The 26178-nt window shown below is 36.6% G+C and overlaps 1 protein-coding gene across 7 annotated transcripts in view; it reads right to left on the minus strand.

Annotated features, from left to right (window-relative positions):
• ERC2 (ELKS/RAB6-interacting/CAST family member 2) overlaps positions 1-26178 on the minus strand; it is a 907827-nt gene that overhangs the window by 483899 nt on the left and 397750 nt on the right. The window lies entirely within an intron of this gene.

Raw genomic sequence — 26178 nt, forward strand, 5'->3', positions numbered from 1 at the left:
GAATCAGAGAAACGCATATGCAGGATTTATTCATTCAATGAACAGACATTGGGTCTGTCGGGTGCCCATTCTGCACTAAGTATCATATCAGTATATGGCAGAACCTATGTAGTCATTCACTCACTCCTTTATTCAGAATTAGACTGTGTGATATGCCAAATGTTGTCAAGTGGCTGTTTCAAAGTAACCACATGAAAAGCCAAGTAGGTTATCACCAGTAGACTGTTAATGGGAAGAACTTCTGATATAAATCAAATGCAACAAGTACTAAACACTCCATTTGGCAACTAAGTCATGTGCTGGCAACCAACCAGCCACTTTTATCCACTATCTGCAGCCTGAAATAAACACGCCAAATAGCTGATTATAACGCCTGCCCATGAGCAGCGGCAAGGACCTTCTCCTGGGCATTGCGTACATTATCATTCATGTTTTTATTCTCTGCTTTCAAACCATGTATTTCTTATCTAAAGATTAAAAAAAAAGCCCCACTGTACAAACAATTTATTCGTATTAAGGGTTTTAAAATGACAAGGAAAAAAAGCAGTACAACTCTAAGATAAGTCCATTCAAAATATTTGTATTCTGCACCCAAGCTTTCTCAGGAAATCATTCCAAATGCATGTTTCACAACGTGTGACTCAAACAAATTTTTGGATGACTTTTTTCATTTAGCATGAATCTTGAATGGCAATACAAATAATGACAGTAGTAGCAGCAATAATGAGGAGGAGGAGGAGAGAGTGACAGCAGATGTGGCAACAGTAGCAGCAGCAAAATAGCTCTGAATGCAAAGACAATGACCCTGCTGACTTTCAATCAGCAGGACATGGGACTTGGCTAATTTTTCCAATGGTTACAATGGATGTGGGCTAACAGAGATGGACTTTTTCTCTTTCTTTCCTTCCTTCCTTCCCTCCCTCCCACTTCCCTCCTTCCTTTCTTACTTCCTTCTTCCTTCCTTTTTTGCCAATGCATCTTTTTAACAGAAGACATGTTTTCTGCCTTGAGACAGACACCCTGGAAACTCAGGTTATAGGTCAAATAATTAACCTTCTCCTTCATCAAAATTCAATGTATTCCTACCCAGCTACCACTGTAAGAACTCACTGTCCCTCCATGGAAAACACAGGAACTCAAAAGGCATAATCATCTGCAGTCAAAACAAAGGCTTCCTCCATTCCAGACAAGCGTTCATGTGATTACACAACACCATAAGCAAATATATGAATGCACAAGAATAAGGATGGTTACATGTAAGCATGATAGACATACAGAAGAAACCAGCAGCTAGGAGTACTGACTCTCCACAGAGAGTATGTATTATTATTTCGAGTACATCGACACTCACGGACACATTTGTGTACACATACATATGCAAATCCATGGTGGTTTCAAGCAAACTGGTTAGGCACCCCCTGTCCCCTCTGGGAGACAGTGCCCTGGACAGGACAAAGGGGACTTTTTCCCAGGGCATTGGCCCTGGGGCAGTGGTAGACACAGATTTCAAGGGACTTTGGGCACTGGAAACAGGGGCTAAAGAAGACTGGCTGTGAACCTGTGTAAGACTGCATGGGACCTCCCCAAATAACTGAGAAAACTGAGGAGGTTGAGAGTCAGGGGTCCTATTTGTATGCAGGTAGTAGAAAAGAGCAGGAGAAATGTGGGCTGGTAAGATATGGGGACTACAAGTGACATATCTATTTATCTCACATCTAAGGGCCCAGCAGAAGATCCAATGGTACCACAGACAAGAATGACTAACAGATATGGAATTGGAGACATTTATAGATCTAAGGATGCACCACTTTAAGAAACGTTGCACAAAGATTGCCAAGAATGATTCTTTTTATTTTTGGTGAGGAAAATTAGCCCTGAGCTAACAGCTGTTGCCAATCCTTTTCTTTTTGTTGAGGAAGATTGGCCCTGGGCTGTGCAGAACGGTTTGGGGGAATATAGTCTCGTATGTAAATAAAAATAAATAAATCTATGGATATATATATTTGGCTATTGAAATAAATTGTTTTTCTGGAAAACAAAATAAGAAATTTTAACAGTGGTTAACTTTGGGGGAAATGGTCTAGGATGCAGAAGGTAGAAGGGAACGTCTGTTTTTCATTTTTATACATTTCTGTAGTTTCCTGCTTAAACTTTCTAACCTTGTGGGTTTATCCTTTTTTTTTTTTTTTTTTTGGTGAGGAAGATTGGCCCTGAGCTAACATCTGCGCCCATCTTCCTCTATTTTGTATAGGGGATGCCGGCACAGCATGGCTTGATGAGCAGTGCGTAGGTCTGCGCCCAGGATCCGAACCTGGGAACCCCGGGCCGCCAAAGCGGATTGTGCAAACTCAACCACTACCCCACTGGGCCAGCCCCACGGTTTTATGTATTTTTAATGCCAACCAGGATTATCTGGTTGGTGAGATTATGGGTTAATTTTAGTTTATATTTGTATATTAAAATAATAAATAAATAAATAACATAAATGCCTACTTAAAACTAAATTGTCCAAGTTACCAGCAATTACAGATTGCTGGTACATTTAAACCATTATGCACATATTTAAAATAATGGTTGCATATCACTGTTAACTAAATGGAAATAGTAGAATGCAAAGAAAAAAAACCAGAATGTAAAATAATATGACATTTCTTTGTAAAAGAAAAAATTCTTGCATAGAACAAAAATATATATAAAAGGAACTCACTAAAATATTATTTGGCAAGGGTTTGTTTGTTTTTTCAAGGACTTGTTACAGGAGGAAACATTCTTTTGTTACTTCAAGGAAGACAATTCTTAAAAGTTAACTTTTAGGTGATGGGACTGAATGTCAAATTGTGTATCTTTAAAAAATATATATTATACAGCTTTCTCATGTTCACAAATTACGACACTTACACGAAGAAGGTGTTTGGAACCTTTTTCTTCAAAGGGTGAGGTTGTACAAGGTTCAAATAGCAGGCATTGGAAAATTAGCAAATTGAAAACCAGGGTTAGGATGGGGAGGTTTGGGGTGGAAAGTGAGGACTTTTTGAGAAATTTCACATGCTGCAAAAAATGGAACCCACCTTAGCAACACAGACAACTCACTGGTCACTGTGACTTGATAAAATAAGAGATGGGCCTGAACACAGGGTTGTCTTTGCCTTTGAACCAAGCTGCCTTTCCATCAGGGCTGGGCGGACTCAGAAGGAGCCAGTTTTTCTGACGCAATACCTGCCCTTCCAGACCAGACCACTGGAGACGGGGTAGGGGTCGGGAAGACCTCAGGCCCTGGAGGTCACCAGAAAGCCCTAATCCTAATGGCTTCAAGCTGACTTCTGAAGCTCCAGGCCTGCTAAGCCTGAGGAGGGCCAATGCCCAGAGGGAGCTTTTGCGTGAGTTTTCACACAGGTGCAGCCCCCAGTGTGAGAGTGATCATTGACTAAACAGCTGCAGCCTCTGTGACTCCACCTTTGCTTCCTCTCCCATTTGGTCTCCAAGCTGCAGCCCGAGTAACTTTCCTATAACGCAGATCTGACTGTATGACTTCCTGTCTTAGAACTCTTCAGTGACTCCCCATTGCCCTCCAGATGAAGCCCAAACTCCCTGACATCTTACATGAGGCCCTCCATGAGAAGGCCCACCTGAACTTCCCCTATCCTGCAGCCAAGCTGCAGCCTTGCCAAACCACTCCTGCTACCTCCCAGGACCAGGCTCTCTTAAAACCTCCCCATCTTTGCCTAGCCATTTCCTTTGCTTGGAACATTCTTCCCACCCCAATTTTTTACCTATGTCCCACTCAAACCTTTAGATATCAACATATTCCACCTCCAGGAAGACTTCTCTGACCCCCACAAGCCCAAGCTAAGTCTCCTACTGTGCACTTTTCACATACTTGTAAAATCGTCTGTCTCCCTCTCTCTCTCCACAACATGGCTGTGAGCTCCATTAACACAAGAGCTCTGTCATACTCACTGTTGTATTTCTGGCCACAGCACCCAAGTGGGTTGGCAATACCACACGTTTACTTATTGAATGAATGAAAGAAGGAAAGAAGGAACCCTAAAGAGAGTGTCTTGTATAAAAGAGGAGACTGGAGCAGGTGATAGCTGAGTCCCTTCAGCTCTGGGATTCTACAAAGAAGTTAAGAGCAATGGAGAAGGTCTACATATAGCCACAGAGTACCTAAAATACCCTTAGGCATATTTATGCTTTCAAATGTTACTCAAAGGTATCTTTTTGGTTGTTTTCTTTATAGAGTTCTGTAATTCACTTACTAAAAAAATTTCTTTTGTCCATAACACATATCTCTGTATTTTGTGTTATCCACGTCTAGGATATCAGTCAAAATTATTAGCTGAATCAACAGAAACAACTCAGTCTGGTTTAAGCAGAAAAGGAGAGAGATTCACAAAACCACCAGAAAGGCTGGAGAACCAGTGTCAGGGAAAATAGCCTGGAACAACATCCAAAGTTTTGGTGCTGTTGCCCCAGCTGCTAAATACCAGAAACTGAGGCTTACAGCACCAACCCAGCTGCAACTGACCATTGGACACCACCACTAACCCCTCAGTTGTGCAGCCCCATGGGCTTGACCTTGCAATCACTGCAGTAGAGAGTCCTTCACATTCCCAACGTCCCAACGACTCTGGGGCAAATACATCTAATGAGCAGAGCCAAGGTAAGGCACACAGCCCAACTGCAAGGCAGGCTGAGAAACCAAGTGTTGATGTTTTTACCTTTCATCATGAGAGGTCCTTCACAAGATCAGAAGAAAGTTCAGAGTACGAGTGGCCCAAAAAAAGGACTCATATCCACAACACCTATGGAGAGCCATGGTGTTAGCTCCCAAACCAGCAAGCTGCACCACCCTGAAACAATTTCTCTGAACTTTCTCTCTCTCTCAAGTTCCTATAGGCCTATAAGGCTAAGGTTTGACACAGACACTTGTCCAAATGTGGTCCATGCACTCTTCAGTCTGTGATAACTACAGAAATGAAGAGTGACTACATATCACACCAATATTCAAGAACATGATTGACCGATTTGTCACCTTGAACAGTGTATAGACAAATTAAGATGTTTTTGAAATGTGTGACACGTGGCCAGAACCGCACAGTGATCACACATACTAGGACCACATATTGTTTCATGGCAGATTGGATATTTAAAAACAGAAATTGCTTGGGAAGCATGAATTTATAGGCCTGCTAATCTCTCACAATGCTTCAGAATATCTTTTCTTTTCCTTTATTTTATTGTGGTAAAATACACAAAACAAAATTTACCAACTTACCCATTTTTTAAGTGTATTGTTCAGTAGTATTAAATACTTTCATAATGTTGTGCAACTATCACCATCATCCATCTCCAAAACTCTTTTCATCACGTAAAACTGAAACTATACCTATTAAATAACCTTCCATTTCCCCCTACCCCTGTCAACCACCATTCTACTTTCTGTCTCTCTGATTTTGACTACTCTAGATATCTCATATAAGTGAAATCATACAGTATTTGTCTTTTTGTGATTGGCTTATTTCACTTAGCATAATGTCCTCAAAGTTCATCCATGTTGTAGCATATGTCAGAATTTCATTCCCTTTTTTTTTTTTTTAATTTTATTTATTTATTTATTTTTCCCCCAAAGCCCCAGTAGATAGTTGTATGTCATAGCTGCACATCCTTCTAGTTGCTGTATGTGGGACGCGGCCTCAGCATGGCCAGAGAAGCGGTTCGTCGGTGCGCGCCCGGGATCCGAACCCGGGCCGCCAGCAGCAGAGCGCGTGCACTTAACCGCTAGGCCACAGGGCCAGCCCCATTCCTTTTTAAAATTGAATAATAGTCCATTGTATATATATACCATATTTTGCTTATCCATCTATCCACTGATGGATACTTGAGTTGCTTACACATTTTAGCTATTGTGAATAATGCTGTTATGAACATGAGTGTACAAATATCTCTTTGAGACCCTGCTTTCAATTCTTTTGGGTATGTGCCCAAAAGTGGGACTGCTGGGTCATATGGTAGTTCTATTTGTAATTTTTTGAGAAACCACCATACTGTTTTCCACAGTAACTGTACCATTTTACATTCCTACCAACAGTGCACAAGGGTTTCTCCACATCCTGGCCAATACTTGTTATTTTCTGCTTCTTTTGACAGTAGCCATCCTAATGGGTGTAAGGTGGTATCTCATTATAGTTTTGATTTGTATTTCCCTAATGATTAATGATGTTGAGTGATCTTTTCATGTGTTTTTTAGCCATCTGTATATCTTCTTTGGAGAAATGTTTATTCAAGTCCTTTGTCCATTTTTTAATCAGATTGATTTGTGTTGTTGAGTTTTAAGAGTCTCTATATAATCTACCCATTAATTCCTTATAAGATATATAATTAACAAGTATTTTCTTACATTCTGTGGGTTGCCTTGTTACTCTGATGATATTTTTCTTCATTTTAAAGACTGTTTTAGGTATTCAGGGTCCTTTGAGATTCCATATGAATTTTATGATAGGCTTTTCTATTTCTGCAAAAAACATCATTGAGATTTTGATAGGGATTGCATTGAATCTGTAGATCATTTTGGGTAGTATTGATATCTTAACTATATTAAGTCTTCCAATCCATAAACCTGGAATGTCTTCCCATTTATTTATGTCATCTTTAATTTCTTTCAGCAATATTTTTTAGTCTTCATTGTACAAGTCTTTTACCCTCTTGGTTAAGTTAATTCCTAAGTATTTTATTCTTTTTGATGCCATTGTAAATGGCATTTTCTTAATTTCCTTTCTAGATTTTTCATTGTTAGTATATGGAAATACAACTGAATTTTGTGTGTTGACTTTGTATCCTGCCACTTTGCTGAATTCATTTATTAGTGTCAACAGTTTTTTTGTGGAGTCTTTAGGGTTTTCCACATATAAGATCATACTATCTGCAAATAGAGATCATATTACTTCTTTTTTATTTCTTTTTATTGCCTAATTGCTCTGGCTAAAACTTCCAGTACTATGTTGAATACAAATGGTGAAAGTGGGCATCCTTGCCTTGTTCCTGATCTTAGAGGAAAAGCTTTCAGTCTTTCACCATAGGGTATGATGGTCACTGTGGGTTTTTTATATAAGGCTTTTATTACATTGAGGTAGTTTCCTTCTAGTCCAAGCTTTCTGAATGTTTTTAACATGAAAGTATGTTGAATTTTGTCAAATATTTTTTCCACGTCAACTGAGATGATTGTGTGGGTTTTTTTCCCTTCATTCTATTAATGTGGTGTATTACATTGATTGATTTTTTTATGTTGAACCATCCTTGTGTTCCAGGAATAAATCTCACTTGGTCACAGGGTAGAATCTTTTTAATATTCTGCTAAATTTGGTTTGCTAGTATTTTGTTGAGGATTTTTGCATCAATGTCATAAGGGATATTGGTCTGTAGTTTTTTTTTCTTTCTTGTAGTGTCTTTGTCTGGCTTTGGTATCAGGGTAATGCTGGCCTCAAAGAATGAGTTAGGAAGTGTTCCCTTCTCTTCATTTTTAGGGAAAGGTTTTGAAGGATTGGCATTAGTTCTTCTTTAAATGTTCGGTAGACGTTACCAGTGAAGCCATCAGGCCCAGGGTTTTCTTTGTTGTAAGATTTTTTATTACTGATTCAATCTACTTATTAGTTATAAGTCTGTTCAGATTTTCTGTTTCTTCATAATTTAGTCTCAGTAGGTTTTGTGTTTCTAGGAAATTTCCCTAGGTTTTGTCTATTTCATCTGGATTACCAATTTGTTGACATACCATTGTTCACAGTACTCTCTTATAATCCTTTTTATTTCTGTAAAAGCAGTGGTACTGTCCCCACTTTCATTTCTGATTTTAGTAATCTGAGTTTTCTCTCTTTTTTTCTCAGTCCACCTAGTTCAAGATTTGTCAATTTTCTTGATCTTTTCAAAGAACCAACCTTTGGTTTCACTGATTTTCTCTATTGTTTTTCTAGTCTCTATTTCATTTATCTCTGTTCTAATCTTTACTATTTTCTTCCTTCTCCTAACTTTGGGTTTAGTTTTTCTTTTTCTAGTTTAAGTTGTTAGGTAGTTGATACGAAATTTTTCTTGTTTTTTAATGTAAATATTTATAGCTATAAATTTCCCCCTTAGTACTGTTTTCTCTGCATTCCATAAATTTTGGTATGTTGTGTTTTCATTTTCATTCATCTCTAAGTATTTTCTAACTTCCCTTGTGATTTCTGTTTTGATACATTGGTTGTTTAAGAATGTGTTGTTTAATTTCCAAAAATTTGTGTATTTTCCAGTTTTTCTTCTGTTATTGATTTCTAACTTCATCCTGTTGTGGTTGGAGAAGATACCTTGTATGATATCTATCTTGTTAAATCTATTGAGACTTAATTTATGGGCTAACATATGGTGTATCCTGGAAAATGTCCCAAATGCACTTGAGAAGACTGTGTATGCCATTGTTGGGTAGCATGTTTTGAATATGTCTATTAGAGCTCGTTGGTTTACTGTGGTGTTTAAGTCATCTATTTCTCTACTTATCCTCTCTCTGGTTATTCTATTGCTGAAAGTGCGATATTGAAGTCTCCAACTATTATTGCAGAACTGTCGTTTTCTCCCTTTAGTTCTGTCAGTTTTTGCTTCATGTATTTTGAGGGTCTGTCTTTAGGTGCATAAATGTTTATAATTGTTATATCTTCTTGTTGTATTGAAACTTTCATTAAATTATAATGCCTTTCTTTGTCCCTTGTAAGCTTTTTTTATTTAAAGTCTATTTTGTTGGATATTAATATAACCATCCTGCTCTCTCTCAGTTACTATTTGCATGGAATATATTTTTTCATCCTTTCACTTTCTATCTATTTGTGTCTTCAGATCTAAACTGAGTCTCTTGGAGACAGCCTATAGGTGAATTGTGGGGTGTTTTAAAATCCCTTCTTCCAATCTCTGACTTATAATTTGAGAGTTTAATCCATTCACATTTAAAGTCATTACCGAAAAGGAGGGACTTATTTCTGTCATTTTGCTACCTGTTTTCTATATACCTTATAACTTTTTTGTCCCTCATTTCCTGCATTATTGTCTTCTTTCAGGCTTAGTCCATTTGTTGTAGTAAAATGTTTAAATTCTTTTGTCAATTTCTTTTGTGTATATTCTAGAGCTATTTTCTTTGTGGTTACCATGGGGATTATATTTACCATTCTGAAGTTATAACACTTAATTTGAATTTATACTAGTTTAGCTTCAATAGCATATAAGAAGTCTGCTGTTTTATAGTTCTGTCCCCACTCCTTTCAGTTGTTGATGCCACAAAATTACATTTTTATACATTGTGTGCCCCAAAACAGAAACTAATAATTCTTTTAAATGCATTAGTCTCTTAAATTATGTATAAAGCAAAACATGGAGTTACAACCCAAAGTTACAATAATACTAGCTTTTAGAATAATAATTTTAAAAAATATATTAGTCTCCTAAATGATGTAGAAAACAAAAGGTAGAGTTACAAACCATTGTTACAACAATACTAGCTTTTATAATTGCCCATGTATTTACTTTTATTGAGATCTTTATTTCTTCATACGGCTTTAAGTTACCATCTAATGTCCTTTCATTTCACCCTGTGGACTCCCTTGAGCATTTCGTGCAGGGCAGCTCTAGTGGTAACGAACTCCCACAGCTTTTGTTTATCTGGGAGTCTCTTAATATCTCCCTCATTCTTGAAGAATAGTTTTGCTGAAGATAGAATTTTTGGTTCACAGGTTTTTTTCTTTTAGCACTTTGAATATATTGGCCCATTGCCTTCTGGCCTACAAAATTTCTCATGAGAAATCTGCTTACAATCTTATTTAGGATCCCTTGTAACTGACAAGTCACTTCTCTCTTGCTTTCAAGATTTTCTCTTTGTCTTTGGATTTCAAAAGTTTGATTATAATGTGTCTTGGTGTGGGTCTCTTGGAGTTCATTGAGCTTCTTGGATGTTTATCATCAAGTCTTTAAACAAATCTGGAAACTTTTCAGCCATTATTTTTTCAAATAGTCTCTTTTCTTTTTCCTCTCTCTTCTCCTTTTGGGACTCCCACAATGTGTGTGTTGGTCTGCTTGATGGTGTCCCATAGGTCCCTCAGGCTCTGTTCACTTCTCTTCAATCTTTTTTCTTTCTGTTCTTTAGACTCAGTAATTTCCATTGTCCTATCTTCCAGTTTGTTGATTGTTCTGCCTGCTCAAAGCTGCTTTTGAATCCTTTTTAGTGAATTTTTCATTTCAGTTATCGTAATTTTCAGCTCCAGAATTTCCTTTTGGTTTCTTTTTAGGTTTTCTATCTTTTTATTGATATTCCCATTTGGTTCATACATTGTTTTTTTCACTTTCTCCACATCTTCATTTCTTTGAGCATCTTTAAGACAGTTGTTTTAAAGTCTTCATCTAGTAGATTTGCCATCAGGTCTTTTTCAGGGACAGTTTCCATTGATCTATTTTTTTGCTTTGAATAGGCCATACTTTCCTATTTCTCTATATGCCTTGTGATTTTTTTTTGTTGAAAACTGGACATTTGAATCTCATAATGTGATAACTCTGGAAATCAGAGTGTCCCCATTTCCCAGGGTTTGCTATTTTTTTCTTGTGATTTTTGTTTATTTTTTAAACTTTTTTTGATTGTTGTAGGCTGTCTCTTTGCCAAAGATCAGCCTAAAGTATAAATTTAAGTTCTCTTCAGCTCTTTCCTGAGTCTGTGTTTCTCCCTGGGCATGCACCATCACTTCCTAATTTTCCTTGTACATGCAGTTTTTCTTGAATGTCCTAGTCTGTAATGCCCGGCTATCAAAAGGGGAAAAAGAAAAAAATGAAGGGAAGGAAAAAAATGGGGCTGATGGCTCTTTAACTCCCCTGGAAGTCACTTCAGCCAGAGGAGGAGCGGCGTAAAACAATGTGGGAAGGTGCAACAACAATGGCTGCTGATTCTTCGACTACATTTCTGAGCTCAGAAGCAGCAATCAATGATCAGAATACATATCCCAGATATTTGGGGGACAAGATCCTTTTTGCCCACCCTGGCTCCTGCAAGCTATGTGTAGGCTGCTCCAGGAACATACGTTCAGCTGCCTACCACTTGGCTGAGTGGTGGGGGGTGGGTAGCTTCTACTGTGCTAAGAGGTGATATTGACCAAAATTAAATGCATTTTACCATCCAAACCTTCCCCAAGGCAACATCCAAGCCTTGGAAGTTGCAAGCATTCCACAGACTCCAGAGTTCCAAAATAGTTACATCAGACAGATACTGCCAGTGCAATTTTTGTCTAGATGGGGAGACAGATTCCTGGTACTCCTCCATCTTCCCAGAATACTCCTCCTTTTACATAACCTTTTACATAACACCAAGGATGCTCACTAAGTGATAAAGGCAAAACTGGTTGCTAGTACAGGACCCACTGAACCATGGATTTAAACATGAAGATTTACATCAACCCACTGTATTGGATTTCTATTGCTGCATTAAAAATTAGCATAAACTTTGCAGCTTAAAACAACATGAATTTATTATTTCACAATCTGTAGATCAGATGTCCGAGCATAATGTAATTGGTTTCTCTACTTAAGGTCTCAGGAAGCTGATATCAAAGGGTCAATCAGGCTGAGTTCTCATCTGGAACTTAGGGTCCTCTTTCAAGATCCTTCAGGTTGCTGGCATTATTCAGTTCCCTGATGGCTGCTGACCAGGCATTGCTCTCAGTTCCTAGAGGCTGCCCTCAGATCCTTGCCAGATAGTCCGCTCCATCTTCAAAACCAGCAACAGAGCACTTCTTGCATGTAAAATTCCCCCATGCTTTGAATTTCTCTGACTTTTCTGTCTCTGACCTCTATACCCAAATTTACAGTGCTCAGGTGATTAGTTCAAGCCCACACAAATAATCTCCCCTTTGATTAACTCAAACTCAGCTGAACAGCAACCTTAATTACATCTTCAAATTTCCTTTTGCATAAAATGTAACTTAAACATAGACATAACACCAGGGGGCACACGTCATGGAGGCCATCCTACAATTTTGCCTACCATACCCATATTTTACATCTGGAATAAAAACTTGGTGGTCTTTTAGATTCCTTAAACAGAGAATTCTACAAGAGGAATCCAAATCTGAAGAATTAATTTTAATGAGATATGTGACATTTTAACATGGCATTTCTGATGCAGCTATTTTTACATGACCAAACATTAAAATTAAAATAAACCTTCAGCTCATAAAAAGTTACTTGGCACAGCAAAGTTGCAGCGTACAAAATCAACTTACAAAAATCAGTTGCATTTCTATACATTAACAATGAACTAGCAGAAAGAGAAGTCAAGAATACAATCCCATTTACAATCACAACAAAAAGAATAAAATATCTAGGAATAAACTTAACCAAAGGGGTAATAAAAGACCTACACACTGAAAACTATAAGACATTATTGAAAGAAGTCGATGATGACATAAAGAAATGGAAAGATATTCCATGCTCGTGGGTTGGAAGAATAAACATAGTTAAAAGGTCCATACTACATACTACATACTACCTAAAGCAATCTACAGGTTCAATGCAATCCGAATCAGAATCCCAATGACATTCTTCATGGAAATAGAACAAAGAATCCTAAAATTTATATGGAACAACAAAAGACTTTGAATAGCCAAAGCAATCCTGAGGAAAAAAACAAAGCTGGAGGCATCACAATACCGGACTTCAAAATATATTACAAAGCTATAGTACTCAAAATAGCATGGTGCTGGCACAAAAACAAACACACAGATCAATGGAACAGAACTGAAAGCCCAGAAATAAAACTATACATCTGTGGATAGTTAATCTTTGACAAAGGAGCCAAAAACATACAATGGAGAGAGGAAAGTCTCTTCAATAAACGGTGCTGGGAAAACTGGACAGCCACATGCAAAAGAATGAAAGTAGACTGTTATATTGCACCATACACAAAAATCAAATCAAAATGGATTAAAGACTTGAATGTAAGACCTGAAACCATAAAACTCCTAGGAGAAAATATAGATAGTACACTATTTGACATTGGTCTTAGTGAGCATCTTTTCGAATACCATCTCTACTCAGGCAAGGGAAACAAAAGAAAAAATTAACAAATGGGACTACATCTGACTAAAAAGCTTCTGCAAGGCAAAGGAAACATGAACAAAATGAAAAGACAACCCACCAACTGGGAGAAAATATTTGCAAATCACATATACGACAAGGGGTTAATTTCCAAAATGCATAAATAACTCATACAACTCAACAACAAAAAAACAAACAACCTGATCAAAAAATGGGCAGAGGACATTTTTCCAAAGAAGATATTCAGATGGCCAACAGGCACATGAAAAGATGTTCAACATCACTAATTATTAGGGAAATGCAAATCAAAACTACAATGAGGTATCACCTTACACTGGTCAGAATGGCTATAATTACCAAGACAAAATATAACAATGGTTGGAGAGGATGTGGAGAAAGGGGAACCCTCATGCACTGCTAGTGGGGATGCAAATTGGTACAGTCACTACAGAAAACAGTATGGAGATTTCTCAAAATATTAAAAATAGAAATACGATCCACCTATCCAACTAGTGGGTATTTACCCAAAGAACTTGAAATCAACAATCCAAAGAGATTTATGCACCCCTATGTTCACTGCAGCATTATTCACAATAGCCAAGATGTGGAAGCAATCCAAGTGCCCTTCTATGGATGAATGGATAAAGAAGATGTGGTGTATCTACATACAATGGAACACTACTCAGCAATAAAAAAGACAAAAATGTCCCATTTGTAACAACATGGATGGTCCTTGAGGGTATGATGTTAAGCGAAATAAGCCAGACAGAGAAAGACAAATACTGCATGATTTCACTCATATGTGGAAGATAAACAAGTACATGGATAAAGAGTACAGATTAGTGGTTACCAGAGGAGAAGGCAGCTGGGGGTGGGAAAAAGGGGCACATATGTACAGTCACGGACAAAAATTAGAGCATTGTGCTTACTGACGTTGAGCACAATGAAGGTTACAGAAATTGATAAATAATAATGTACACCTGAAATTATACAAGGTTATAAACCATTATGATCTCAATAAAATAGTTGAAAAAAAAAAGTTAGTTGGGTATTGTATGCAACACACCTCCTCACTCCACGAATCTATCTTCTGAACCTATCTCCACTCCTGAGCAGCGTCCCTCCCAGCATTAGGGTCTAAGATGGAGGCTCAGGGAACCTGTTTTATGAGGTGGCTGTTTTGACAGAGCTACATAAATCTGACCCCAGTCTGAAAGCAGCTTCAAAACTTCCAGCTTATGCAGTAATGTGATGATGATGATGATGATGATGATGATGATGATGATACTGGCCAACAGTTATTAAATGGTTCCTACAGGCCAGGAACTGTCCTAAATGCTTTTTTTTCTGACATTTTATAATAATTGAGATTTCCATGCAGTTATAAGAAATAATATAGAGAGCCCTTACACTCTTTACCCAGTTTCCTCTAAGGGTAACATCTAGCATAACTATGGTACATATCACAACCAAGAAATTGTCATTGATACAATCCATTGACCTTACTCAGATATTACTAGTTTTATATGCACTCATTGGTGTGCATGTGTGTGTGTCTGCATTTAGTTCTATGCAATTGCATTACATGTAGATTTATGAGACCACCACCAAAGTCAAGACACAGAAAAATTCCATCACACTTGTGCTGCACTTTTATAAATGCACTCGCTTATCTCTTGCCTCTGTCCCCATCCCTAACCCCTGGCAACCAGGAATCTGTTCTCCATTTCTATAATTTAGTCATTTCACAAATATTACATAAATATAGTCATACATTACAGAACCTTTGGCATTGGCTTTTTTCACTTAACATAATTCTCTGGAGATCCATCGAGGTATGTTTACCAATAATTTGTTCCTTTTTATTGCAAAGTAGTATTCCATGGTATGGACATACCAGATTATTTAACCATTCACCTGCTGAAGAACATTTGAGTTGTTTCCAGGTTTTGGCTGTTACAAATAGGCAACTAGGAACATTCAGGTACAAGATTTTTCTACGAACATAAGTTTTCATCTCTCTGGGGTAAATGCTGCCCACGTGCAATTTCTGGGTCATATGGGAGTTGCAATTTAGCTGTATAAGAAACTGCCAAACTGTTTTCCAGAGTGACTGTACCATTTTACATTTCCACCAGCAATGTGTGAATGATCTGGTTTTGCTACATTCCCACCAACTTTTGGTGTTGTCATTATTTTTTATTTTAGTAGCCTAAGGGCTAATGATTTTTAATATCTTTTCATGTGCTTATTTGCCATCTGTACATCCTCTTCAGTAAATGTCTGTTCACGTCTTTCACCCATTTTCAAACTGGATTGTTTTTGGGTTTGTTTTTACTGTTGACTTTTGAGAGTTCTTTATATATCCTAGATACTAATCCCTTGTCCTATAGATGGTTTACAATTATTTTCTCCCAGTCTGCAGCTTATCTTTTCATCCTCTTAACAGGATCTTTCACCAATCAGAAAGTCCAGTTTATCATCCTTTCCTTTTATAGATCATGCTTTTATTGTCAATTGTATAAACTCATTACTAGCCCTCATTACTCATTACTATTTGTTATAAAATAGTTTTTCTAAAAAATTCATAGTTTTATATTTAAGTCCATGATCTACTTTGCGTTAATTTTTCCATAAGGTATGAGGTTTAGGTCAATGTTCATTTTTGTTGCGTATGGATGTCCAACTGATCCAGCACCTTTCGTTAAAAAGCTTATCCTTCCTCGATTGAAATGTTTTTGCACCTTCATAAAATATCAGTTAGACATATTTGTGTGGGTGTATTTCTGGATTCTCTATTCTGTTCCACTGCTCTATGTCTCTCCCTCTCTCCAACAATATGACACTGTCTTGATTACGGTAGCTATATAGTAAGGGTTGATACCAGTAGTGATACTTCCTACCTAATTATTCTGTTTCTTTTCAAGAATGTTTTAGTTAATGTAGATCTTGTGCCTTTCCATAAAAATTGTATAATGAGCTTGTCTATGTCAATAAAACCCCTTGGTGTGATTTTGATAGGAATTTCATTAAACTTATAGCTCAATTTTGGGAGAATTGACACCTTTACTATGTTGAGCCTTCCAAACAATTAATAGAGTACATATCTCAATTTGCTTAGGTCTTTAAGAAGAGTTTTTCATTAACGTTTTGTAAATTTTGGCATACAGATCCTTTACATGTTTTGATAAGTTCATATCTAAGTATTTCATTTTCTTTGCAGTCATTATAAATGGTATTATACTTTTAATTTCAGCTTCCATATATTAATTGTTAGCATATAGAAATGTAATTAATTTTTGTATTTGATCTTGTATCCTGAGACTTTACTGAACTCACTTATTATTTCTAGGAGTTTTTTTTCTTTTTTAAAGATATCTTGGGATTTTCTATGTAGACAATCATGTCCTCTACAAAAAAGAATGGATTTATTTCTTTTTCTTTCCTTATTGTAATGGCAAGAACTCTGAAGTACTATGTTACACAGCAGTAGTAAGAGTAGACATCCTTGCTTTTTTCTTTTATTTAGGGGGAACATATTTAGTCTTAATGGTGAAAGATAGATGTTAGCTGTAGGTTTTTTGTAGATGTTCTTTACCAAGTTGAGGTGGTTCCCCTCTATTGCTAACTTGCTAGGAGCTGTTTTTCGTGGGGGGTAGGGGGTGTGAGGAAGATTGGCCCTGAGTTAACATCTGTTGCCAATCTTCCTCTTTTTGCTTGAGGAAGATTGTCCCCAAGCTAACATCTGTGCCAAACTTCCTCTATTTTGTATGTGGGACACCACCACAGCATGGCTTGAGGAGTGGTGTGTAGGTCTGTGCCTGGGATAGGAACCTGTGAACCCTGGGCCGCCAAAGTGGAGCATGAGAACTTAACCACTACATGACCAGGCTGGCCCTTTGCTAGGAGTTTTCATCATGAATGGGTGTTAAATTTTGTGAAATATTTTTCTATTAATTAATATGATCATATTTTTTTTCTTCTTTAGCCTGTTCATATGAGGGATTACAATATTGATTTTTTAATATTGAACCAGCCTTGCATACCTGGAATTAATTCCACTTTGTCATGGTATATTACTCTTTTTGTAAATTTTTGCATGTGATTTTCAAATATTTTGTTGAAGATTTTTGTATCTAAATTTATGAGAGATAGTAGTCTATAGTTTTTGGTTTGGGGAGCTTTTCTTTTGATTTTGGGATTTCTTTTTTGTATTATCTATTTCTGTTTTGGGTATCAAGGTAATATTGGCCTCAAAAATTAGTTGGAAAATATTCCCTCTTCCCTTTTCAGGAAGAGATTGAGTAAACTTTGTGTTAATTCTTTAACTGTTTGGTAAAATTCTCCAGTGAAGCTATCTGGGCCTGGAAATTTCTTTTTCAGGAGCTTTTAAATTACAGATTCAATTTATTTAGCGGTTATAAGATTATTCAGGTTATCTATTTCATCTTGGTTGAGTTTTGATAGTTTGTAGTTTTGGAGGAACTGGCCTGTTTCTACTAAGCTGTCTAATTTACGATTGTAAAGTTGTTTATAATATTCCTCTATCAACTTTTTAATGGCTACAGAGTCTATAATAATATCTTTTGTTTTAGCTCTGCTATTGGTAATTTGTATCTTCTCTCTTTTGTTTGTGTCAGAGCTGCTGCAGGTTTATCAATTTTATTGATTGTTTTCAAATAAGCAGCTTTTAATTTTATTGATTTTCTCTATTTCCATATTTTCAATTTTATTGATTTCTGCTCTATTTTTATTATTTCCTTCCTTATACTTGCTTTGGGTTTATTATGTTCTTCTTTTCCTGGTTTATTGTGGTAGGAACTTTGATTATTTGTTTGTGACCTTTCCTCTTTTCTAATGTAAACATTTAATACTATAAATTTCCCTCTCAGCATTGCTTTAGCTGCATCTCACAAATTTTGATATGTTGTATTTTCATTTTCATTCAGTTATATGCATATTTTTCCTTTAAGATTTCATCTTTGAAGCATAGATTATTATTTATTTAGTATCTTTGAACCATGGATTATTTGTAGATTCTCTTGTCTTTCTATTATTAATTTCTAGTTTGATTCCACTATGGCCATAGAACATACTCTATAAATTAAATTCTTTTAAATATATCGAGGTTTGTTTTACAACCCTGAGTATGGTCTATCTCGGCAAATGCTACACATGCCCTTGAACAGAATGTATTGTCTGCAGTTGTTCCATGGAATGTTCTATAGATGTCAATTAGCTCTTGTTAGTTGATAGAGTTGTTCAGTTCTTCTATATCTTTGGTAATTTTCTGTATTTAGTTCTATCAATTGCTGATAGTGGGGTATTGAAGTCTCCAACTATAATTGTGAATTTGTCTATTTTTCCTTTCAGTTCTATTAGTTTTTATTTCATATACTTTGAAGCTCTTTTGTTTGGTGCATACACATTTAGGATCACTAGGTCTTCTTGGTGGATTACTTCTTTTATTATTATATAATGTCACCCATTGTCCCTAGTAATTTCCTTTGCTCTGAATTCTACTTTATCTGATACTAATATAGCCATTCCTCTTTTTCTAAAATTAATGTTAACATGATATATCTTTCCATTCTTTTACTTTCAACCTACCTATGTCATTGCGTTTGAAGTGAATTTCTTATAGACAGCATATGGTTGTTTCACAAGTTTTGTTTTATTTTTAATCCACTCTGACAATCTCTGTATTCTGATTTGTATATTTTGATCATTTATGTAAAGTAATTATTGATATGTTAGGATTTTAGTCTGCTATTTTATTATTTGTTTTCTGTTCATTTCTTCTGTTTCTCATTCCTCTGTTTCTCTTTTCTTGCCTTCTTGAAGGTTACTTGAAATATTTTTAGGATTCCATCTCATTTATTTATACTATTTTTGAGTATATAGTTTTACATATTTTCTTAGCATTTGCTGTATGTGGTACAATTTACATATATAATATGTCACAACTTAGTGATATAAATGTTTTATTTCTTCAAGTGGAGTATTGAAATTGTACTTCCTTAAAGGTCCTTTTATCTTCCTCACTTTTTAAATACAGTTGTCTCATTATTTCCTCTATATACATTAAGCACCACAACAGATACTGTTATGACTTTTGCTTCAACCATCAAATAAGATTTTAAAAACTTAAAGGAGAAGGATAATCTATTATATTTACCCCTATTTTTTTCCATCCCATGGTTTTCCTTCTTTTTTGAAGTTCTAATCCTTCTTTTGTTATCATTTCCTTTTGTTTAGAGAACTTCCTTTAGGAGCTTATTTTTTAAGGGTAGATGTGCTAGTGACAAATGCTTTTGGTTTCTCTTTGTCTGAAAATGTCTTTATTTCCCTCTTCTTTCCTGAAGGAATAGTTTCACCAGATGGAGAATTTGTGGCTGACAGGTTTTTCCTTCTGTACTTAAATAATGTGCCAAATCTTTCTGGCCTCCATGGATTCAGATGAGAAATCCACTGTCATTTGAAGTGGTATTCATTCCCCTATAAATATTGAGTAGTTTCTCTCTGATTGCTTTAAAATTTTTTTGTCTTTAGTGTGCAGAAGTTTAGTTATGATGTGTCTTGGCATAGATTTCTTTGAGTTTATCCTATTTTGGGTTCACTCATCTTTTTGAAGCTGCAGGTTTATACCTTATGCCAAATTTGGGAATTTTACAGCTATTACTTCTTCAAATACTTTTTCAGCCCCATATTCTTTCTCCTCTCTTTCTGGTACTCCAATGGTATGTTAGATCTTTTGTTATTGTCCCACAGGCCCCTGAGTTCTATTCATTTATTTTCCAGTCTATTTTCCCTCTGTTGTTCAGATTGAGTAAGATCTATAGATCTGTCCTCAATTTTACCAATTTTATCTTCTGTCATTTCCCACTCTACTATTAAATCCTTCCAGTGAGGTTTTCTATTCTTTTAAGGGAATTTGTAATTACTTGTTCAATCAATTTTATGATAGTTGCTTTAAAATTTTTGTCAGACAATTCCAATATGTGATTCACTTCAGTGTTGGCACTAGTTGTCTTTTCTCATTCAAATTGTGATTTTTTTTCTGGTTCTTGGTATGACGAGTGATTTTCTATTGTATCCTTCACATTTGGGATATACATTAGAAGATCTGCTCTTTTTTTTTGTCTTTTGGATTTTTTTTTTTTTTTTCCTATTTATATCTTCTATTTTAGCAGGAGTCACTCTGTTTCAGTTTAGCATGTGGGTTCTGGCTGACCTCCCTGGCTTGCTGACATCACTGGTAGGGGCAGAGCGGCCCACTGCTACGAGGGGTTTTGGGGCTGGGGATAGGTTGGCCTGCCCTGGTCTGCTGATGAAGCTGCTGTGGGCAGCCTGGGCCCACCACTCCTGGTAGGTGTGAGATGGGGGATGGGTTGGCTCACTGGGGCTCTGCTAGCAATGCTGTTGTGGGCAGACTGGGCCACTGCTAAGTCTCAGCTGGGCTTCCCCTTTCCCAGTGTTTGGGCCAGAGAAAGCAGGCATGCCCTTCTTCTCTTCCTCCCTCCCTCTCTCATTTCTTTCTTTCTCTCTCTTTCTCCCTTCCTTGCTGTCTTTCTTCCTTCCTTTCGTCTATTTCTATTGGCTGTTCAGGTTTGCAGGGGCTTCCAGCTCCTACTCAGGGATATATGGAGAATAAGAAGAAAATCCAGCGAACTCACCACGGTGTCTTTCTTCAGTTCCTGAGGCCCCTAGCCAGTCCTCCTTCTTCTTTCCCACCTTTCAGAGTCCTTTTATGATTGTTTAATTATCTCCAGACAATCTAAATCAAGTTGTATTTAGAGAAAAGGAGCAGGGAAAAGTGAGTTTATGCCATCTTGTCCCAGAACTGGAAGTCACTAAATGCTTTTTAGAAACGGATTGTTTAATTTGCTCTTCAAAATCCCATAACTGATTTAAAATAAAAAGAAGTAAAGTAACTTGTTTAAGGTGATCCAGACAACTAGTGGTGAAAGGAGGATTCACACTCAGACTGTCTGATTCAAGAGCCCCCAGCCCTGCTTCAGCCTCCCCATGGCTGCCCCTGGAGCATTTTGGAACGGGGACACTCAGCCTCCTTCTTGCACCAGCACACCTAGGGATCTATTCCTACCAGATGATGGAGGGAAGGGAGCCAGAGTCTAGCTGGGGGGTTGAGCAGTTTCCATACTTGACTCCATTTGAGATTCACTCCCAAGTGGCATGAAGCTACATGGCAAATAAATTCAGAGAGACTCAAGCAAACTCACTGTGTTGGTAACTATTCTCTCAGCCAAAACGCCAAACACAAAGTGAGGAAAAGGACTTGCATGTACCACTAAGATCTACATTTCCTATCATGGGGCTGGCACATAGAATGCCCTCAGTAAATATTCCTTGACTATCACCAAAACGCACCAGCCCTTTTAAATACTGCATGAGCCTTGGCTCAGATTACCTGCCACCAGACAGTGTTCCTGAGAACCAACAACCACATCACGACACCCTGTGGAATATTTGAGATACTGCACTCTGCAAGTTCTACCAAAGAGCAAATTCAAACGGACAGGGGGAAAGCAGCAAAGAAAACAGACCCTAAAGTGCATAATCAATATTTAAAGGTCTAGAATGTTCCTTTATCATGGGCAGTCTGACTCCAATGGATAAGCACTCCAAACTAAAAGTGCCTGCTGCCCATGCTTGGTGCTTATCTGAATTCCAGAGCATTTATATGATTTCCTTTCTTTTAAAGCTAATTTAAAATGTGATCCAAACCCTAACCAAGGCAGTATGTTCCCAAATAGTACGGAATTTTGTGTAATTTTTCCTTTAGACATAAAATGAATAGGCAGCAAATTTAAAACATCCCCCAAATTGTTCTAAAATGGAACATCCTAAAAATGTCCAATGATAAAATGAAAGGCATGGTCCAAGGGAGCTTCTAGAAATACTCATAATGTAAAAATATTAATAAGTGATTGTTGTAGACAAGATCTTCATGGTTTGCTAACCATGGCTAAACCTACTGAGGGGATGGCAGGGTGGTTAAGAAGTCTGGAGCCTCCTAAACAGGAAAAACTCCTAACGTCGTGCCAACTCATTTCTGCTGAACGTCATGATAGTCAGAAAGAAGATTTTACTTTTGTTTTCCACATAAAAAACTGAAAACCCATCAAATTTAGAATGTAAAACCATTTCCATTTTTTTCATATTTTGTACTCCCCAAAATAAAAGAAAAAGCGAGTATATACAAGAGAATCACTATATGCAGCAAAAGTACATTTGTACACACATTGAACAGGAAATAATTAGGAATTTCTTATGACACTAATATTATCTGAAAGTCATAGCTCTATACATTATATAGCTTTTGCATCAAGATTCAACCATGCATCCACCTTCCATTTTTAATGACTTCTTTATTAATTGAAATAGTATCTGACATCAGAAAAATTGGTTTGCTTATTGGAACACACAAAACACTCACAGAAAAGAGGAATTAAAAAGGAAACAATGGGACAAATAGAAAAAACATCCTATAAAATCTTTAAAATCTTATGAAAATCATATATAGATGATTGTGATTCTGAGAAAGATACAACTGATCTGCAGATTTTCATTTATGCGTTTTCTTTTAATACTTGTACATTTATTTTCCACCTATAACTCTATCCTAAACTTGAAATTCAGTTAGCATGATACTACCTGCCTTTCATGCGTGCTTTGTTGCTATTTAATTCTTAGGCTGCAATTCAATTGCAACTAACTTTAAATTTTAAGCGCATCATCTTACCTTTTACTGTTTAAATAATGTATATTTTAATAATTAAAAATTGCCATTAAGATCACTAAAAAAAGAAAAAATCATTAAACTCTTCGGGATAAAAGTCTTTTCTTGTCCACACACTGTCAATAAACAAAGTGCTAATCTTGTCACTTTTTTGGCCACTGTCTCAGGAATGCTTCTTAAGTACTCAAAGGATTAAATTAAATCTCACCTGCAGACAGGCTTTACAATTCAACTGAAAACCTAGTTCTCAAAGGAAAATTACTTTCATTATCTTAAGTTAAAACCAAAGATTCTGTCCTCTGGAATTTGCAGGAAAATAGCAGCATCAAAGAAAACAATTCACTTAAGAGAGTCTGTTCTTCAAGACTCTGTCTAAAAGAATTATTTAAGAGAGAATTTGTTTTAGAAAATATTTTCTCAAGGTCATTCTAAGACAGCCATAAAAGTGTGTCATTTAAATTACTTCAAGTTGATGGCTTTTCACAATTCTGACTGTCTTCTTGGGGTTTTAAGAGGCATTTTTTAAAAGAATTATTTTATTTATAGGTCTTGTTTTGAATTCTAAATTTGGCTTATGGTCTTTTCCTTTTTTAAGAGATTATATAATTTTATGAGCTAAACATTTGAAGGAAATAAAAATAAAAGATTTATTTCTTTTGAGTTTATAAAAGAAATAACAGCAGAAATTGACTGGAGATTAAAGTATGTATGCATTTGGAAAAAAATGACACAAAAAAATAACTAGTACTCAAGAAACTATTTTCAAACTTAAAGTATTCTATCTATGTTCTTTAATTTAATTTAAGAAATACTTAATAGGATAAAATACTCACATTGCAGAAAATTTCCTCCTAAGAAGAGATAGCATTTCAAAAAGTTCCCCCACCATGTTGTTGTAAGAACCACTGGGGGGAGGATTAGGACGTGGTTCATTTTTAGACTCTTGCATCTACTTCTTAAATAAACAAATCCTGGCTCTTTCTCCTCAAATCAAATAAAACCCAAAGGAAGACAGGGAGATGAACTACTAGACTGAAACACAGAAACATTATGTCAAAGCACCCTACATCATTATTTGCAGACAATTTATTTTGTTATTGGTTAGTATGCGTCATGCTAAATGTTCTGTCCCCTACAGCAAATGTTCCATTTCAAAAACATAGTAACATGTGCTGGAAATAGAAACCACCAAAGCAATAGTTCTGGTGGCTATAGAATATATTTGTGGTAGATTAGAAAAATGCACATTATTACTGAAGCTCAGTACGTATGAATTTCACTATCAATATAATTTGTAAAATAACCCAACAGTATATCAGAATTCTTTTTTGGTTGGAATAAAAGCTTTGTGAAATAGAGATTAAAGTACATTTCACTGTCATCAGGCTATCTCTAAAAGAGGGATCTGTTACAGTCAACTATTAAAGACAAGATTTGCAAATTCACTTCTTATTTTCATCAGAATCAAGAAGAAGTCTAAATGAACAGTAACATTTCTTCAATTAGGTCATGAGTGTGATCTGTTAGAAGATCATTCTGTAAGTTAGCACTATTTTCCTTTGATTTTTGCATTTGATTCTTTAAACAATGCTTTAGCTATACTTGGCAAGAGTTGCCCCCAGCCTAAACCTTCCAGAGCCCAGTCATGAATGGCCCTGGCAGGACCTCAAAGATAGCCCCTACCCGTGCCCCAACTCTCCTTCATTTCAGGTGGATTTCTTTAGAGACATATAATCTTACATGTCATTCTGACTAAAGCCATGGTGTCATGTCTGAGCTTCACAAATGTTATACAGTAATTCTGAGCATCTTTAACATTTATCTCAAATATTTTGGAAACTAAGCATGAAAGGATCTTTGGAAATGAAGAGTTTTCATGACGTTAAGGCCAAATCCCTTCTGAAGAATTTTTTGTGACACAATGAGTTATGTTCTTCATTGGGACAAAGGGGTGGGTGGACAAAAAGCCCACAAGAATGTAACTCAGCAACCTCTGAGAAACACCAGCATCCAAATGATTTACACAAATAAATACAGCCAGGGGTCCCAAAGGGATCACCTATTCCTATCACTCACCACGTTGTGACGAATCACACATCTGCAAAAAAGGTACTCAATTATTAAAATATAAAAATTATACAAAATAGTGTGGCTTCCAACTTGACCACATACAAGAATCTGTAAGTACCTGACAACGCAGATTCCTGGGCTCCGGGACCAGAGGGGCTGACTCATTGGGTCCAAGGGGAGGTTTGGTAATCTGCATATTTAACAAGTGCTACAGGTGATTTTGATCTAACAGTCCATGGACCAGCGTTTTAGAAACACTGGAACTGAAACATTTTTACATCAAACGAATCTATAAAATAATAGTGACTACCCATTTCTCCCTCAATCATCATCTTCTTCAAGACTAATTGGCAATATTCTCCCTTAGTCTCTCATAACTGAAGTTATTTTTCAAAGGTCTAAGAATTCAAAAAGCATCCCCAGACCACGGATCCAGGCAGAGGCTGCGGCAGGTGGTTCCTCTTCCCTTGCACCTTCCTTCTCAAGAATAGCATGCACATCAGTGGTGTTTGCATTTGATAGGAGCATCTTCTATGAGAAAACAAGGGTTTGTGAAGATCCACTCTTTGAAAGGTTCTTTAAATGGGAAGTCACCAGTTACTTATGACAAATCCTATCCATAGCCTATCTTCACTTAGAACTCATTGGAGGCTGAAGACATAACAAAGAGGCCGAAGATATAACAAACACCTATAAAAATAAGGAGACCTGGTAAATCTTAGTGGACAGAACTTCAGCATAAAAGAAATAGATTCTATATATTCTCTGCCTCTCAAGTTCCTGGTAAAAGAACTTCATGGGATTTTAAATGTATTGAGAGAAAAGAAGCACAAAAAGATAATGAACAGCGAACCTGCAGGCCTGCGATTTAAACCCTGAGGCTGGATAGATGAGCTGAAATGGTTAAGCAGGACTTTCATAATCTTCCTTTCAAAGTTTAACATCCTTCATTCCTTCCAGCAGGAACCATCTGCATTTGAGAGGTATGATTACAGCACATGCAGAATTTACAAAATAAAATAATGATGCAGGCCCCAGATTCATTCAGCTAATGGAAAGGAGTCTGTCTTCTGCAAAGTGTCAAAAATTTAATCTCATCTGCTAGCCTGACACTGAAGAAAACATAAACCCTCTTCTTTTCTCAATTAGATTCAGGGTTCCTTAAACTTTGCTGGGAGGCTAGTCTTGTTCTGAAATTGGATATTTAAAGAAGCAGTCTGCTTTTGTTTATGCACTTTTGTTTCCCATTAAGATCT

This window comes from Ceratotherium simum, chromosome 5 (genome assembly GCF_057802395.1).
Source record: "Ceratotherium simum simum isolate JZ-2026a chromosome 5, ASM5780239v1, whole genome shotgun sequence".
Classification (NCBI taxonomy): domain Eukaryota; kingdom Metazoa; phylum Chordata; class Mammalia; order Perissodactyla; family Rhinocerotidae; genus Ceratotherium; species Ceratotherium simum.